Raw genomic sequence first — 13,031 nt, 5'->3', positions numbered from 1 at the left:
CTAACCAGTAGGTTTGGAAGTGTCACCCAATGCATCCTGACCTGGATCTAGTTTGCTGACACCTGTGCATTCTTAGTCAAGATACTAAATTCTCTGAATCTTCAGTTCTTTGGTCTTTGAAATGAATACACAGTACTTACTCCCTAACTTTTATGTAAGGATTAAGTGAGATAATGTCTGTAAAATACGTAGCACCCTACTGGCTATGATTCACTTTCAACTAAAATTAATGATTATTATTGAAGCTTTAATCATCTCTTGCATTGTTTCTGATTTCTTATCAGTTTCTCTTTAAAGAATATGCAAGTTTGCTGGCTCTGGGTTTGTTGCCCCACACAAATGTCTGTAGAGCTGCAAGCTATATTTACTGACACCTGTGCAATCTGGGTCAAGGTATCTAAATTCTCATGAGCACATATGTGGTCATGTCAACCTCCTGCCTTAAGTCAGTCCTTCAGTGGATCCCCAAGCCTTTCTTTACAAAAGCAAGTTTTTTTGTCACCCTGGGTAGAGTACCGTGGCCTCAGATTGGCTCATAGAAACCTCAAACTCCTGGGCTCAAGCAATCCTCCTGCCTCAGCCTCTCAAGCAGCTGGGAATACAGGTGCCCACTATGAAACCCAGATAATTAATTTTTCTATTTTTAGTAGAGATGGGGTCATGCTCTTGCTCAGACTGGTCTGGAACTCCTGAGCTCAAATGATCCACCCGCCTCAGCCTCTTGGATTGTTGGGATTACAGGAGTGAGCCACTGTGCCACTGTGCCCGGCCAAGGCAAACTTTCTGATTAGCAAGACCCTGCACTGATTCCTCTACCCTCATCTCTGAAGCTCTCAATGTTTACAGTTCCTGCAACAGAAAGACCCAGCTGCTAATGCTTGCTCAGATCTTTGGGAAACTTCTATGATGATTTAGACTCTCCTGTATCTGTCCCCCCTAGGACTCTATATGTGAATTTGCTGTAGGGATCATTGTATTTTGATGTGGTTGTAATTTACTTGCTTATTTCTCCCAAGCAATTCCTGTGTCCAATTCTATTTTTTTTTGGCTGGGGCTGGGTCTGAACCCACCACCTCTGGCATATGGGGCCAGCACCCTACTCCTTTGAGCCACAGGTGCCACCCTCCAATTCATTTCTCAGTCTCACAGTGTTAGACATTGTGTGGGCAAATACGAGGTACACAGAGATACATACGTTTTTTTACTTTTTAAAATTTCAGATTAATGTGAGGGTATAAATAACTAAGTTACAGTGTTTGCATTTGTTATTTAGTTTCTCTGGTAGTCGTGTCCTGCACCCAGGAGGTGTGCCATGTACCCTTACATTGTGCCCCTTAGGTGGGAGCTCACCAATCCTCCTGCCTCCTTCCCCCTAACTTGAATTGAATTGAGTTCCTTGTCTTATGTGGGTATATATTATACTTGCTTTTCCATTCTTGTGATACTTTACACAAGAGATATTTATTAAGCAAGTGGATAAATACATTTAAATGAGATCTAAGTCATGTAGAAAATGTGCTTCTCCTTCCTTGCCCCCTGCACCTGTGGCTGACCCTAATGCATCCTTCTCAGGATTTTAAGGCTGGATGGTGCATTAGAAGGGAAACGGTGTCCATCTCTCATCAAACACAAGAATCCCCATTACAATCTAACCCCCAGTCACCTTATTTCAGACATGAGGTAAAAGAAAACATCTTTAAACTGGTTATCTGTGCTCCTGTCTCTTATCAGCAAGATAAAATCCACTGCACTTCATGTGGTCAAGTGTCTGCTTCAAGGTGAAAGAGTTAGCTGCTATTTCTTACCTGGAGTACTGACAAAACTCAGTATGGGTCACCAGGCAGAATGTCATGACAATGACATCAGATTTGAGAGGGCTAAGTATTTCTCAGACATAAACTGGGCAGAGAGAGAGAGAGAGAGAGAGAGTATTCAGCTTCTTTCCCCCTTTCCTTTCCTTTTCTTTTTTTTCTTTCTTTCTTTTTTTTTCTTGCCCTCTCTTTATCAGTGGGGGTCAGGAGGATTTGGGAGGTGAATCAATAGATTGCTCCCCTTCTCCTGCTAATCATGTAACTTCCAAGGGAAAATAGACGCTAGAGTTAAGCTCTTCATTTCCTTAACTTCTTTTGGATCAATAGTTCACTATCTGCTATATTTGCCAATATGTAAAGCCTTCCAAGTAGTTGTCACAATTAAGTAAAATACCTCTGACTATATTGAAGACTGTAATTTGATCCAAATGATTTTCTTGCTCTTTTATTTTTATAGTGCTAGATTTGACCCTTATTCTGCTTATCAGTTTTTCTTTAAGGAATGAGAAATTCTAAAGGGGCTAGGCACTGTGGCTCATACCTGTAATCCTAGCACTGGATCATACCTCTAATCCTAGCACTCTGGGAGGCTGAGGTACATGGTCCCTTGGGTTCAGGACTTTGAGACCAGCCTGAGCAAGAGGACACCTTGTCTCTGTTAAAAATAGAAAAACTAGCTGGTTGCAGGGTGGACACTGTAGTGTACCTGTAGTCCCAGCTACTCAGGAGGTTGAGGCAGGAAGGTCCTTGAGACTAAGAGTTTGAGGTTACTGTGAGCTATGATGCCACAGTGCTCTAGCCTGGGTGACAAAGTGAAACTCTGTCTAGAAAAAGAGAGAGAGAGAGGAAGGAAGGGAGGGAGGGAAGGAGAGAGGGAGGGAGGAATGAAGGAAGGAAAGAAGGAAGGAAGAAAGAAAGAAAAATTTGAAAGGTTTCTCATCATCTTTGACATAAGGTACAAGTGGACCACTCACCTTTTACAAAACAGTTAGGCTTTTTATAAGACTTTCCAAACTATTCTTTTCAATTAGGGAAGGGCTATTCTCTTGGGAGATCAAGGACAATTAGAGATAGAATTAACTTTCCTCTTGAGAAAGTTATTTTAAACAACTACTAGGTACCCCACCATGATTTGTGATTACATTTTATAAATGTGAGGAAGCATTTTCGTAGGAGAGAACCATCACTACAAAGTGAGTTTTAAAACAAATTCCCATGAGATCTAATAATTATCACGTGGAGAGGGATAATCTGCCTACAATAAGAAGATTTATTTTGCTCATTGCTGTGCTCATAATGATAGCTGGCAGTGTGAAGCACACTCCCTCAGGTGAACAGCTACTCGGGAGGCTGAGGCAGGAGGATCACTAGAGCCCAGGAGTTTGAGGTTGCTATGAGTTGTGACACCAAGGCACGCTACTCAGGGTGACAGAGTGAGACTCTGTCTCAAAAGAAAAAATAAAAAAAAGAAGAAATTCTAGAGGCTTCTCATTGCATGGTGTCTTTGACTTAGGGTAGAGTGGACCCTAAGTTCTGAGGAGGAAATCAGTCTCCAAGAAGCGAAAAATACAGGGCAAATAACAAAACATTTTCTGGGAAAAAAGTCTTGATCAGGTCTCAGTTGTCTTTCCTGGATTTCGCACGGACATAATGAAGCAGAAACACTCCTCGTTAGTATTATTCAATATCTCTCCTTATTTCCCACATGCAGTCTGCAAATCAGCAGGAGATAGTTAAACTGAAGTACTCATTACCTTTCCCAAATGAGGAAAGCAGTGAAAAGATGACCCACTTAGAAAAGGACACTGAGCAAGCCAGAGAGAAAGAGAGTAGAGGAGAAAGGATGCCTTTATCTGATACTTGGCACCAGCCAGAGGGGCGATGGCGGCGTTTCTGCACGGAGCAGGCAGAGACATCTTGGAGCAGAAGGCAGATGCAGAGCCTGAGGGTGGACTTCATTGTGTTTACAGCAAATTTCCAAAATCTTCTATTCGTACATATGTTAAAGTAGAAAGTCTTATCCCCAAGCCAGAACAGTCTCATGTGGTCTTATACTGGGTACCACTTTCAATAAACAAATAAGGAGAACGCACAAACGACCCCGTAAGGGGAAGGGGATCTCAACACTGTAGAAACTCTGGTCTGGTACAGCCCTCTGACAGCACGTGGTTCTACCCCCTCACTTTGCAGGTGGAGGATACATAGATCACTGTGAACGTTTTGAGACAGACTGCGTTAGGGTCCAAGAAACACGGTGGACAGCGCCCTTTGTGATTCCCCCATGCGAGTTTCAATTTGGTTGGCTTATTGGTGTTGCTGGGAGGGTTCCGTTCGTTTCTGTCTGTGTTGACTTTTGTGTATCTCAAAACTTTCGTAATGACCTACATATAGGCTGGAGAATCAAAGCACTATTGAACCAAGACTGAGTGTTCTTCTCCCATTAAGCAAAAGCTGTATTTATGTTACACACAAGTAAGTAGTGTATATGTATATGTGTGTGTGCTGTCTTTTTAGCCATTTCCTTTTTTTGTTTGTTTTATTTTGTTTTGACACACAAATGACCATCGTGTTATTTTTAGCCTTTTTTTTTTTTTGAGACAGAGTCTCAAGCTATCACCCTGGATAGACTGCTGTGGCATCGTAGCTCACAGCCACCTCCAAATTTTGGGCTCAAGAGATCCTCTTGCCTCAGTATTTCTATTTTTAGTAGAGATGGAGGTCTTGATTTTTGCTCAGGCTGGTCGTGAACCCGTGAGCTCAAGCACTCCACCCACCTCCGCCTCCCTGAGAGCTAGGATTACAGGCATGAGCCACTGTGCCGGCCTATTTTTAGCCATTTTAAAAGTACAGAGTTTCTGTGGTCCTGTTGTATCATGTGTCTCAAAACCTCCAAGGAGTTTAGAATCTTAGTGGATGGAAATAATATAAGAATGTTTATCACACACCTGTTAGGTATGCTACCTATATTATTCCCATTAATCCTAAAAAAAAAACCCTATGAGAAAAAACCCAGAGCCCAAGCCTCTGGGTGAGGGTGACGATGCTCCCCAGAGTGAGGTGTCCCCTAATGAGGGAGTGACAGAACGAGTTTTAACCCTGTCACTGGGGACCCCAGTTGTCATAGTCTTTCACACTCATTCTACCCCCGTCCGTACATCCACTAGCCCAGTCTCAGGAAATTCCATCTGTGACGTCCCTGCTTCTGTTTTAGCAAGTGAACAAGTAGGTGGAAACAAATAACAGCACCGTGACCCCAGCGCGTGCCTTTCCACCACGACCTGCTGGCAGCATTAAACAAGATGGAAACCGGTGCATCTCTGGAGAGGGCTCGAGCAAGCTCAGATGATGCACTTTCAAACATCTGTCTTCTTTAGGGTCTTCTGTGGACATCATTCATCCTTAGAGGGGAGCCTGGCACCCCTCAAGAGAGGCCACTGTGTTCTTTGAGGCTTTCTGGGATGTAACTCTAAAAGGTCAGCAAAGTTGGGAGCTGCCTTGGCAGACTGCTCACTCACACACAGGCCTGATACTGAATTTCAGCAGTGAAAGCACTGGGTTCTCAGCAGAGGGGTCCGATGAGGTAGCTGATGAGGCTTTTTTGGTGAATAATGAAAGAAGCAAGTCAGACAAAAATAGACGGGTTGGCCTGCCAGTTTGATGCCGCAAAGAACAATGTCTCAGGTAGCTCCTGTTCAGAACGTGGAGACAAGAGTTAAGAACTTGGCAACTTGGTTGGCATTAATTTTCTACTGGCAAAGAACTACATGCATTGTCAAAAATGCAGCCAAGGTGTTTATTTTTTTAAATTTCAGATTAATATTAGGATACAAATGATTAGGTTATAATGCTTGCGTTTGTTAGGTAGAGTGGAAAGGTGGGAAACTGAGAAACACAAAGCCATGAAAGACAGGAGCCGAGAGCCAGGCTGGTGGCGGGAGGGCTGACACAGCTGACCACTGCAGCCAGCCACTGAACCGTGGAAACAGCTTTATTTATACAGTGTCTTAACAAGTTTGCATAAATCTTAACACATGGGGTAGAGATCAACTTTAAGGAGTAAAAACTGTGTGCTGGCCCATAACAAGGAAAGTATGCATGGGCTACGTGACTTTCAGCAGGTGAAAATAATGTTTTTGTTTTTGTAGAGACAGAGTCTCACTTTACCACCCTTGGTAGAGTGCCATGATGTCACAGGACTCACAGCAACCTCCAGTTCTTGGGCTTTCGCAATTCTCCTGCCTCAGCCTCCGGAGCAGATGGGAGAATTAGTTAGGGGTTGCTCCCTGAGCATTACCCAGGCTATAAGGGCCCTGCTGGCCACAGCCTGCTCCCCACAAATGAGGCTTAAAATCAGACACACAGCACAGAGGATTTCGTAGAGAAGAGTCCTCAAGGGCAAATTAAGGAAGAGCCCCAAAGATTAGGATCTAGAGTTACTCTGTCCTGGTCATCTCGTCCTGTTCAAGATGACACAGCCTCGTCTAAGTCATGTTTTCTTTGAGACTCTGAAATAGTGATTCTTAACTGGTGTGCCATAAGAGGATCTTAGATACCTTGAAAATTTTGAAGATCTTTAATTAAATTATTTTCAAAAGAAGTTCAAAGCATAGTGTTTTTTTACTCTTTTTTTTTTATCAACATAATTTAAGTGTGCTATGGAAGTTTAACTATAGGTTCAAGTGTGCCGTGAGATTAAAAAGTTTGGAAAACATTGCAAAATAATGTGTTTTTATTTTGTTTTTTATTTAATTATTATAGGATGCAACTATTTTTCTATTCAGTTGGCTTATTTTGCTTTGTATATTATTATACTTCATCTTAACTTTTTATCAAATAACAATACCCTAAAATACATAGTATAATCAGACATCAAGAGACAGAAAAAAGATCATGGGTTTCAGGGTCTGAGGACTCCCATGGTCAAAGCATCTTACCATAATGTCAGACTCCTAAGTTTATTATGAAAATTAGAGATAACACAAGACTGTCTACCAGGGGTGTCCAACCTTTGTTTCTTTTCTGCCACACATTAGAAGGATAAGAGTTGTCTTGGGCTGCACATTAAATACACAAACACTAACAAAAGCTGACGAATAACAAAAAGGGTCTATGGATAATTTTTGCAACATCTGACACCATGGATAAGCAAAGCAGGCTTCAAATAATCTGCAGGCAGCCTTTGGGTTATAGGTTAGACACCCGTGGCCCATCACAGATACTCAGTAGTAGTTGTCGCTACCCTAATAACAGCCATCAGTGATACTATCAAAGCCACACCACTTTGTTAAGAAGTTGAATATGATCCCTAATACATTTGGGGTCTTCTCTATCAACTTGGATAGAGTGCCATGGTGTCATCGTAGCTCACAGCAACTTCAAACTCTTGAGCTCAAATGATCCTACTGCCTCAGCCTTCAGAGTAGCTGAGACTACAGGAGCCAACCCCACATCCAGCTAATTTTTCTATTTTTAATTAGTAGAGATGGTATCTTGCTCTTGCTCAGGCTGATCTCAAACTCCTGAGCTCAAGGGATCCTCCTGTATCAGCCTCCCCGAGTGCTGGGATCACAGGGTGAGCATCCATGTTCTGCCTAGGGTCTTCTTTTTCTCTAAAGTAAATTCAACTCTAAAAATGCACATTATGAATCTTTGGAATGGGACGTTTCACTCCGTATAATTCCTACTTCCCTACAACTTCACTTTCTCTCTTTCAACATATTTGATAGGCTGAGTTTCTAGTAATAGTCCAGCAGGCAGGGGCCTTTCTCATGGCAGACTGACAGTGCAGTGCTGCAAAGACATCAAAAGGCTTAATTTTACACGGCCATACTTGACTTTCCCTGGGCTTTGCTTATGTTATGTTCCTAATGATAGCACAAGAACTTCTGTAGGTCTGCATGTGGCAATACTCATAGCTATCTATAAATTTCACAGCTTAAAATATATTTCCACTGTAAAATACAAAATAGGATTTTTCTCCCTTAAATGCCTGTCCTCTCATACAGTTAAAAGTCTTATCACTTAAAGACAAAAAATAAGTCATCATTTATTACTTTTGGTGATATCCAACATCACAGAGAAGCAAAACAAAGTCTTCACAAAATCAGCGTGTGGTCCATGGGCCACAGGTTGGACATCCATGGCACTATGCTATGGTAAAGTCAGGAGTGCTTGGAGCTGGTCTGTGAATTGCATGATTGTATAATAAATAAACTAGGAATAAACAGTACTGAGTGAATGATTAGAGACCTAGAGCTACAAGAGGGTGAAGTCATAGCACCTTCAGATTGGAACAAAATTGGTACAGGAATGTGTACATGAAGATGGGGTGGGCAGGTATTTGGAACAGGGGAAGGTGGGCAGTAACTTAAAGATTAAAATTCCATATGCAAGTCAGGTACAGTGGCTCATGCCTGTAATCCCAGAACCGTAGGAGGCTGAGCAGAGAGGATCCCTTGAGCTCAGGAGTTCTGATCAGCCTGAGAAAGAGTGAGACCCTATCTGTACTAAAAATAGAAAAACTAGCTGGGTATGATGGTGCATGCCTGTAGTCCCAGCTATGCAGGAGGATCACTTGAGCTCAGGAGTTTAATGTTGCTGTGAGCTATGATGATGCCTCAGCACTCTACCCGGGGTGGCAGAGCAAGACTCTTGTATAAAATAAAATAAAATAAAATAAAATAAAATAAAATAAAATAAAATAAAATAAAATAAAACAAAATGGAATTCAATATGTAAGTAGAAATTTTCTGCTGAATATCACAAGCATGTTGCCTTTATCTTCTGTGTATTTCCATAGAATACATAAGGTAAGCTCCTCCCCTTTTAGGGCCCCTGGACCCTTGCTGTGTGGATAGCTCTTCTGCCCCATGACATATACTACCTGGGCTAGTCAATCACAGCATTATGGGACATTTCCTCTCTTGGCCTCAAAATGGCTGCAATCATAAAGTTGCAGATATTTTTTAAAAATTATTTCAGTTAGGGGGGCGCCTGTGGCTCAGTTGGTAAGGCGCCAGCCCCATATACCGAGGGTGGTGGGTTCAAGCCCGGCCCCGGCCAAACTGCAACCAAAAAATAGCCGGGCGTTGTGGTAGGCGCCTGTAGTCCTAGCTACTCGGGAGGCTGAGGCAAGAGAATCGCTTAAGCCCAGGAGTTGGAGGTTGCTGTGAGCTGTGTGAGGCCATGGCACTCTACTGAGGGCCATAAAGTGAGACTCTGTCTCTACAAAAAAAAAAAAAAAAAATTATTTCAGTTAGGTTGTTAAAAAAGGCCAGAGAATGGCCAAGGTTCCACATGATCAAAGACTCAGCAGACGAACAGCATCTAGCTCTTCAACACTAAGAAGAGTGGCAGTCAGGGAGACTCAAAGAGGAAGCTTTATGTTTTCTGGGGAGCATTGCTGTCAGCTAAGAAGGACAAAGCTGTTTTGTAAATTAAAAAAGATCTCTGCTTTGTAGATATGCAAAACATAAGTAAGCTTCTAGGAAAGAAAGTGTAGGGACCAAGGCTCTTGGGCCCGTAAAATATCACCGAAAAATCACATAAAGCAGATTGATTAATAGGAGCCACATAGGACACAGAGCATGATGGGGGACAGGAGGGACATTTAGCCCACCTCTCCCAAGCCATCAGGTGAGAGGAAGAGGGGTCTGGACCTTTCCTGCACATGGATTATGGTGTGGACAGCTGGAGACGCTCAGCGAATTGGCAGATTGCTGTATATGAGGGCTAATTTAAACCACGGACTCTGTTGTACAGATTTTTCCCTGCTTGGCTGTGCTGGCCATCAGGCCCCTCCCTTACAGAGCATAGTAGCTTGCAATTACTGGCAAAATACAACTGACGAAAATTTATTCCTGAGCTGAGGGTGGCACCCGAAAGGAGAGCCACTCAAAAGCACGGGAAGCTAGGCAACCTGATGGAAAATTGAAGGGAAGGGATCCCGCCAGAGAAACAGACATTTTGAACTATCCGAAATGGCAGAAGTCTTCCCCCAGAACAGGAGAGATTAAATAGACCGGAGCATTCCTGGTGGGAATGTTGGAGGGGGCTGGCAGTTCAGGCCTCACAGCAAACTGGCCGGTTGCTGGACTCAAAAGTCCTGATTCAAAAGGGAGACTCTGAACCACAAAACTGAGAATAAGGTCCCCAAGGGCTCCAGCCCAGGAACAGGCTGCAGCCCGGGACCGCCAGCTGGCAGAAGCCAACACCCTCCCCCACAGCCTATTGAAGAAGCCAGTTTGCAGGAGAACGTGGGAGCCGTGTGGAAAGATTTGTGAAGTGTGGACTCTTGCAATGAGTTGGAGGTCGGATAGGCGTGCCACCTGGAACAGAGCAGCTGAGGTTGCACAATAATTAGGTGATAAACTTATTCAGAAACTCCAAAATGTCAATCAGCCAGGTAGGGTGGTTACCGTGGCAACAGTATAAACTGTGAATCAGGTATAAGCCTGGAAACCACTCACAGCACCACCTGGTATCCAGAAAGTATATTGCATTATAAATATATTCCTACGAAAGTTGATCCCTACATCATACATATAGATGTATATTTCTACATATATACAAGAATAATATTTTTGTGATTGGTGCCTTTTTTTTTCTTTTCTCTCTCTTTTTTTTTTTTTGTTCTGTTTTTTCCTCACCATTTTCTTGGAGGAGCTATATTTAATTTATTATTATTTTGTTGTTGTTAAGAAAAAAATTTTTTTTATTGTTAGATCATAGCTGTGTACATTAGTGAAATCAAGGGGTACAATGTGTGGGTTTCATATACAATCTAAAATATTCTCATCAAACTGTTCAACATAGCCTTCATGGCATTTTCTTAGTTACTGTATGTAGGCATTTGTATTCTGCATTTAGTAAGTTTCGCCTGTACCCATTCTAAGATGCACCGTAGATGTGCCCCAATTTTTGTGGTTTTATTGTATCATGAGGCATTGAAACATCTGAACAAATCAATATCTGGGCAGTGAGGCAGCTGCTTTCTCCTTCACTTCTTTGGGTTACTAGAGCAATTTGTCAGTAGATTAAAAAAAAAAAAAGGACAACCTTTTGCATTACTTAAGTCTTTCCAAGGCATGTGCTGGTAACAACACAAACTTCTCCTGTCAGATGCAACTAATCTAGCATCCAAACATCATGCACAACACCTCGGTGGCAGCAGCGCACTGCACTCACTTCCACTGCAGCCTTGCTCATTTGTGTATGATATTTGGAGCATCTGTAGGAGTGTGAATAGTATTGGGAAGAGGAGGGAAGAGGAAACAGCATGAGTCCCTGGCTAGGAGGAGGTCAGCCGAAGTTGTGCAGGGCAAGCCTGAACATGTCATTGGTACAAACCCAAGCATCATTGATGTTCTTTAATAGGAACATCTGGTGGAACCCCATAATGGGATCTTCATCGGCCTTAAGCTGGCCCACAACCATGCTGATGATGCAACTATCTGGAGTAGGCTGATGGTCCTATGCCATGATGCTGTGCTGGATTTTCTGGAATGGAAGGCTAGACAACTTCTCCACAATGGCAGCTTTCCCCTGGAATTGCTGTCCTTCCCACATAAGGCATGATGCATCAATGTAAATTGCGCCTAGTTGGGTTCCATCAATATCAAATAACTGGTAATAATGTTGAATAAAGCTGGATCCAGTCTGCTCCCAAATTGGCTTGCCTCCCATTCTGGAGTGTCACCCAGACTCGTTGAGACCCAAGGGGCTGGCACGATGGCGGCAGCAGTGGCGGCAACCTAGCGCGGTCTTTTATTATTTTTTTTTTATATTTTTTCTATTTTTAATTTCTCCTTTTTTAACTTTTTTATGAACACCACTTTTTTTTTCAATTATTTTACGATTACCACTATTTATATTGTAGTTGTTCTTTGTTGTCGTGGGTGTTGTCTGTATGTCTATGTGTCTCTGTCTGTTTGTGCATCTATGGGCTCGTGTGTCTGATAGCCTTGGTATCTGTTTATTTGCTCATTTGGTCTCAATGAGTTTGGTGTTATGACCTACAATTCTGAGCTCCCAGCACTCCCATCTACTCTCACTCTGAGGTCTGGGGGCCTGTCCCCCAGGAGTCCAGATTCTTGGGTGATTTCTCAAGGGGTGTGAATAGGACCTGGACTGCAGCTGGTTAGTGCTGATTTTGTGGCATGGGAGTGAGGAGACGATGGTTGGCTGAGAGGGAATCACGCCAGAGCGGCAGTGCCCTGAGGCACAGAGCTGCAGCTGTCTTTAGCAACAACAAGGCCTACTCCCAGATATCCCAAAGCCACTCCCCCTGTCTCCCTGCACAACCAGAGGAGGCCGGGCATCTTCTCAGATGACAACCACCACAGAACAGATCTGGGACTGAAACACAGGCCCTGTAAGTAAAGGGTTTGCCTGAGGCACTACTGGCCTGGGTGAATGCGGGGACTAGAAAACGCACGTGCAGAGCCGGGAAACTCCAAAGGCAGGGCTGACCCAGAGGACAGCTTTACTGAGCCTAAGACATACCTGGCCCTCAGGGGATCATCAGCCTATAGACAAAGGAGGACAGGAGGCTAGACCTGACAGCTAACCGTGCTGCGAATACAAACCTGAATGAGTAAAGATAGGGACTGAGGCACAGGTGCTGGGAACTCAAATCAGCCCCTCTTCTGCAGATGATCTTAGCAGGGACCAAAATAAAATCCCCCAGGGTTGTTCTGTTCTGCCAGTAACATCAAACAAGGGCAGGACTGGAACTGAGTGAACACTCCCCAGCCTCCATAGAGTGCCAGAGGTTGACAGGCCTCACCGTCCCCTGCTGGATAGAGGCAGAGAGCAGCAGCTGGTTGAGCAGACACAGACTTCCTTGTGATTTAGGCAGGTGCAAACTTCTGGAGTATCTGCTCTTTAGAGACAACTGATTGGGTCACAGCCCTGAGGGGCTAGCAGTGACTGGGTGTGACAGAGCTGCAAGGTGGGGAAGGAGGCATCAACCTTCCCAGACTAATCTGTTTGCTGGGTGGGTCCTCCAGACATCATGGAGCACTGGAGCAAGTCATATTTGAATTGTCACCAGACCCCTGTGTTCCAGTTGCCAGAAACCTTTTAAACACTCCCACCTGAGACAGGTGCTGACTGAGACAATTGATTTGGACATTTTGAACTGAGCCAATCACCTGAGGACTATTCAAGTGGTGCCCTGGGTGTGTGGTGGTAGGAAGGCTTGATTTTCCTTTTACAACT

The 13,031-nt window shown here is 43.5% G+C and overlaps 1 pseudogene across 1 annotated transcript; it reads right to left on the bottom strand.

The window, feature by feature from the left end:
• Positions 1-10,731: 10,731 nt before the first annotated feature.
• On the bottom strand, positions 10,732-11,569 carry LOC128588930 (nuclear transport factor 2-like; annotated as a pseudogene). Its single transcript, XR_008380821.1, has one exon. The product of XR_008380821.1 is annotated as a nuclear transport factor 2-like (transcript).
• Positions 11,570-13,031: the final 1,462 nt, after the last annotated feature.

The sequence above is a fragment of the Nycticebus coucang genome, chromosome 1 (genome assembly GCF_027406575.1).
Source record: "Nycticebus coucang isolate mNycCou1 chromosome 1, mNycCou1.pri, whole genome shotgun sequence".
Lineage (NCBI taxonomy): Eukaryota > Metazoa > Chordata > Mammalia > Primates > Lorisidae > Nycticebus > Nycticebus coucang.
Note: the sequence above shows the minus strand (reverse complement) of the source record. Positions and strands in the feature narration are given on the sequence as shown.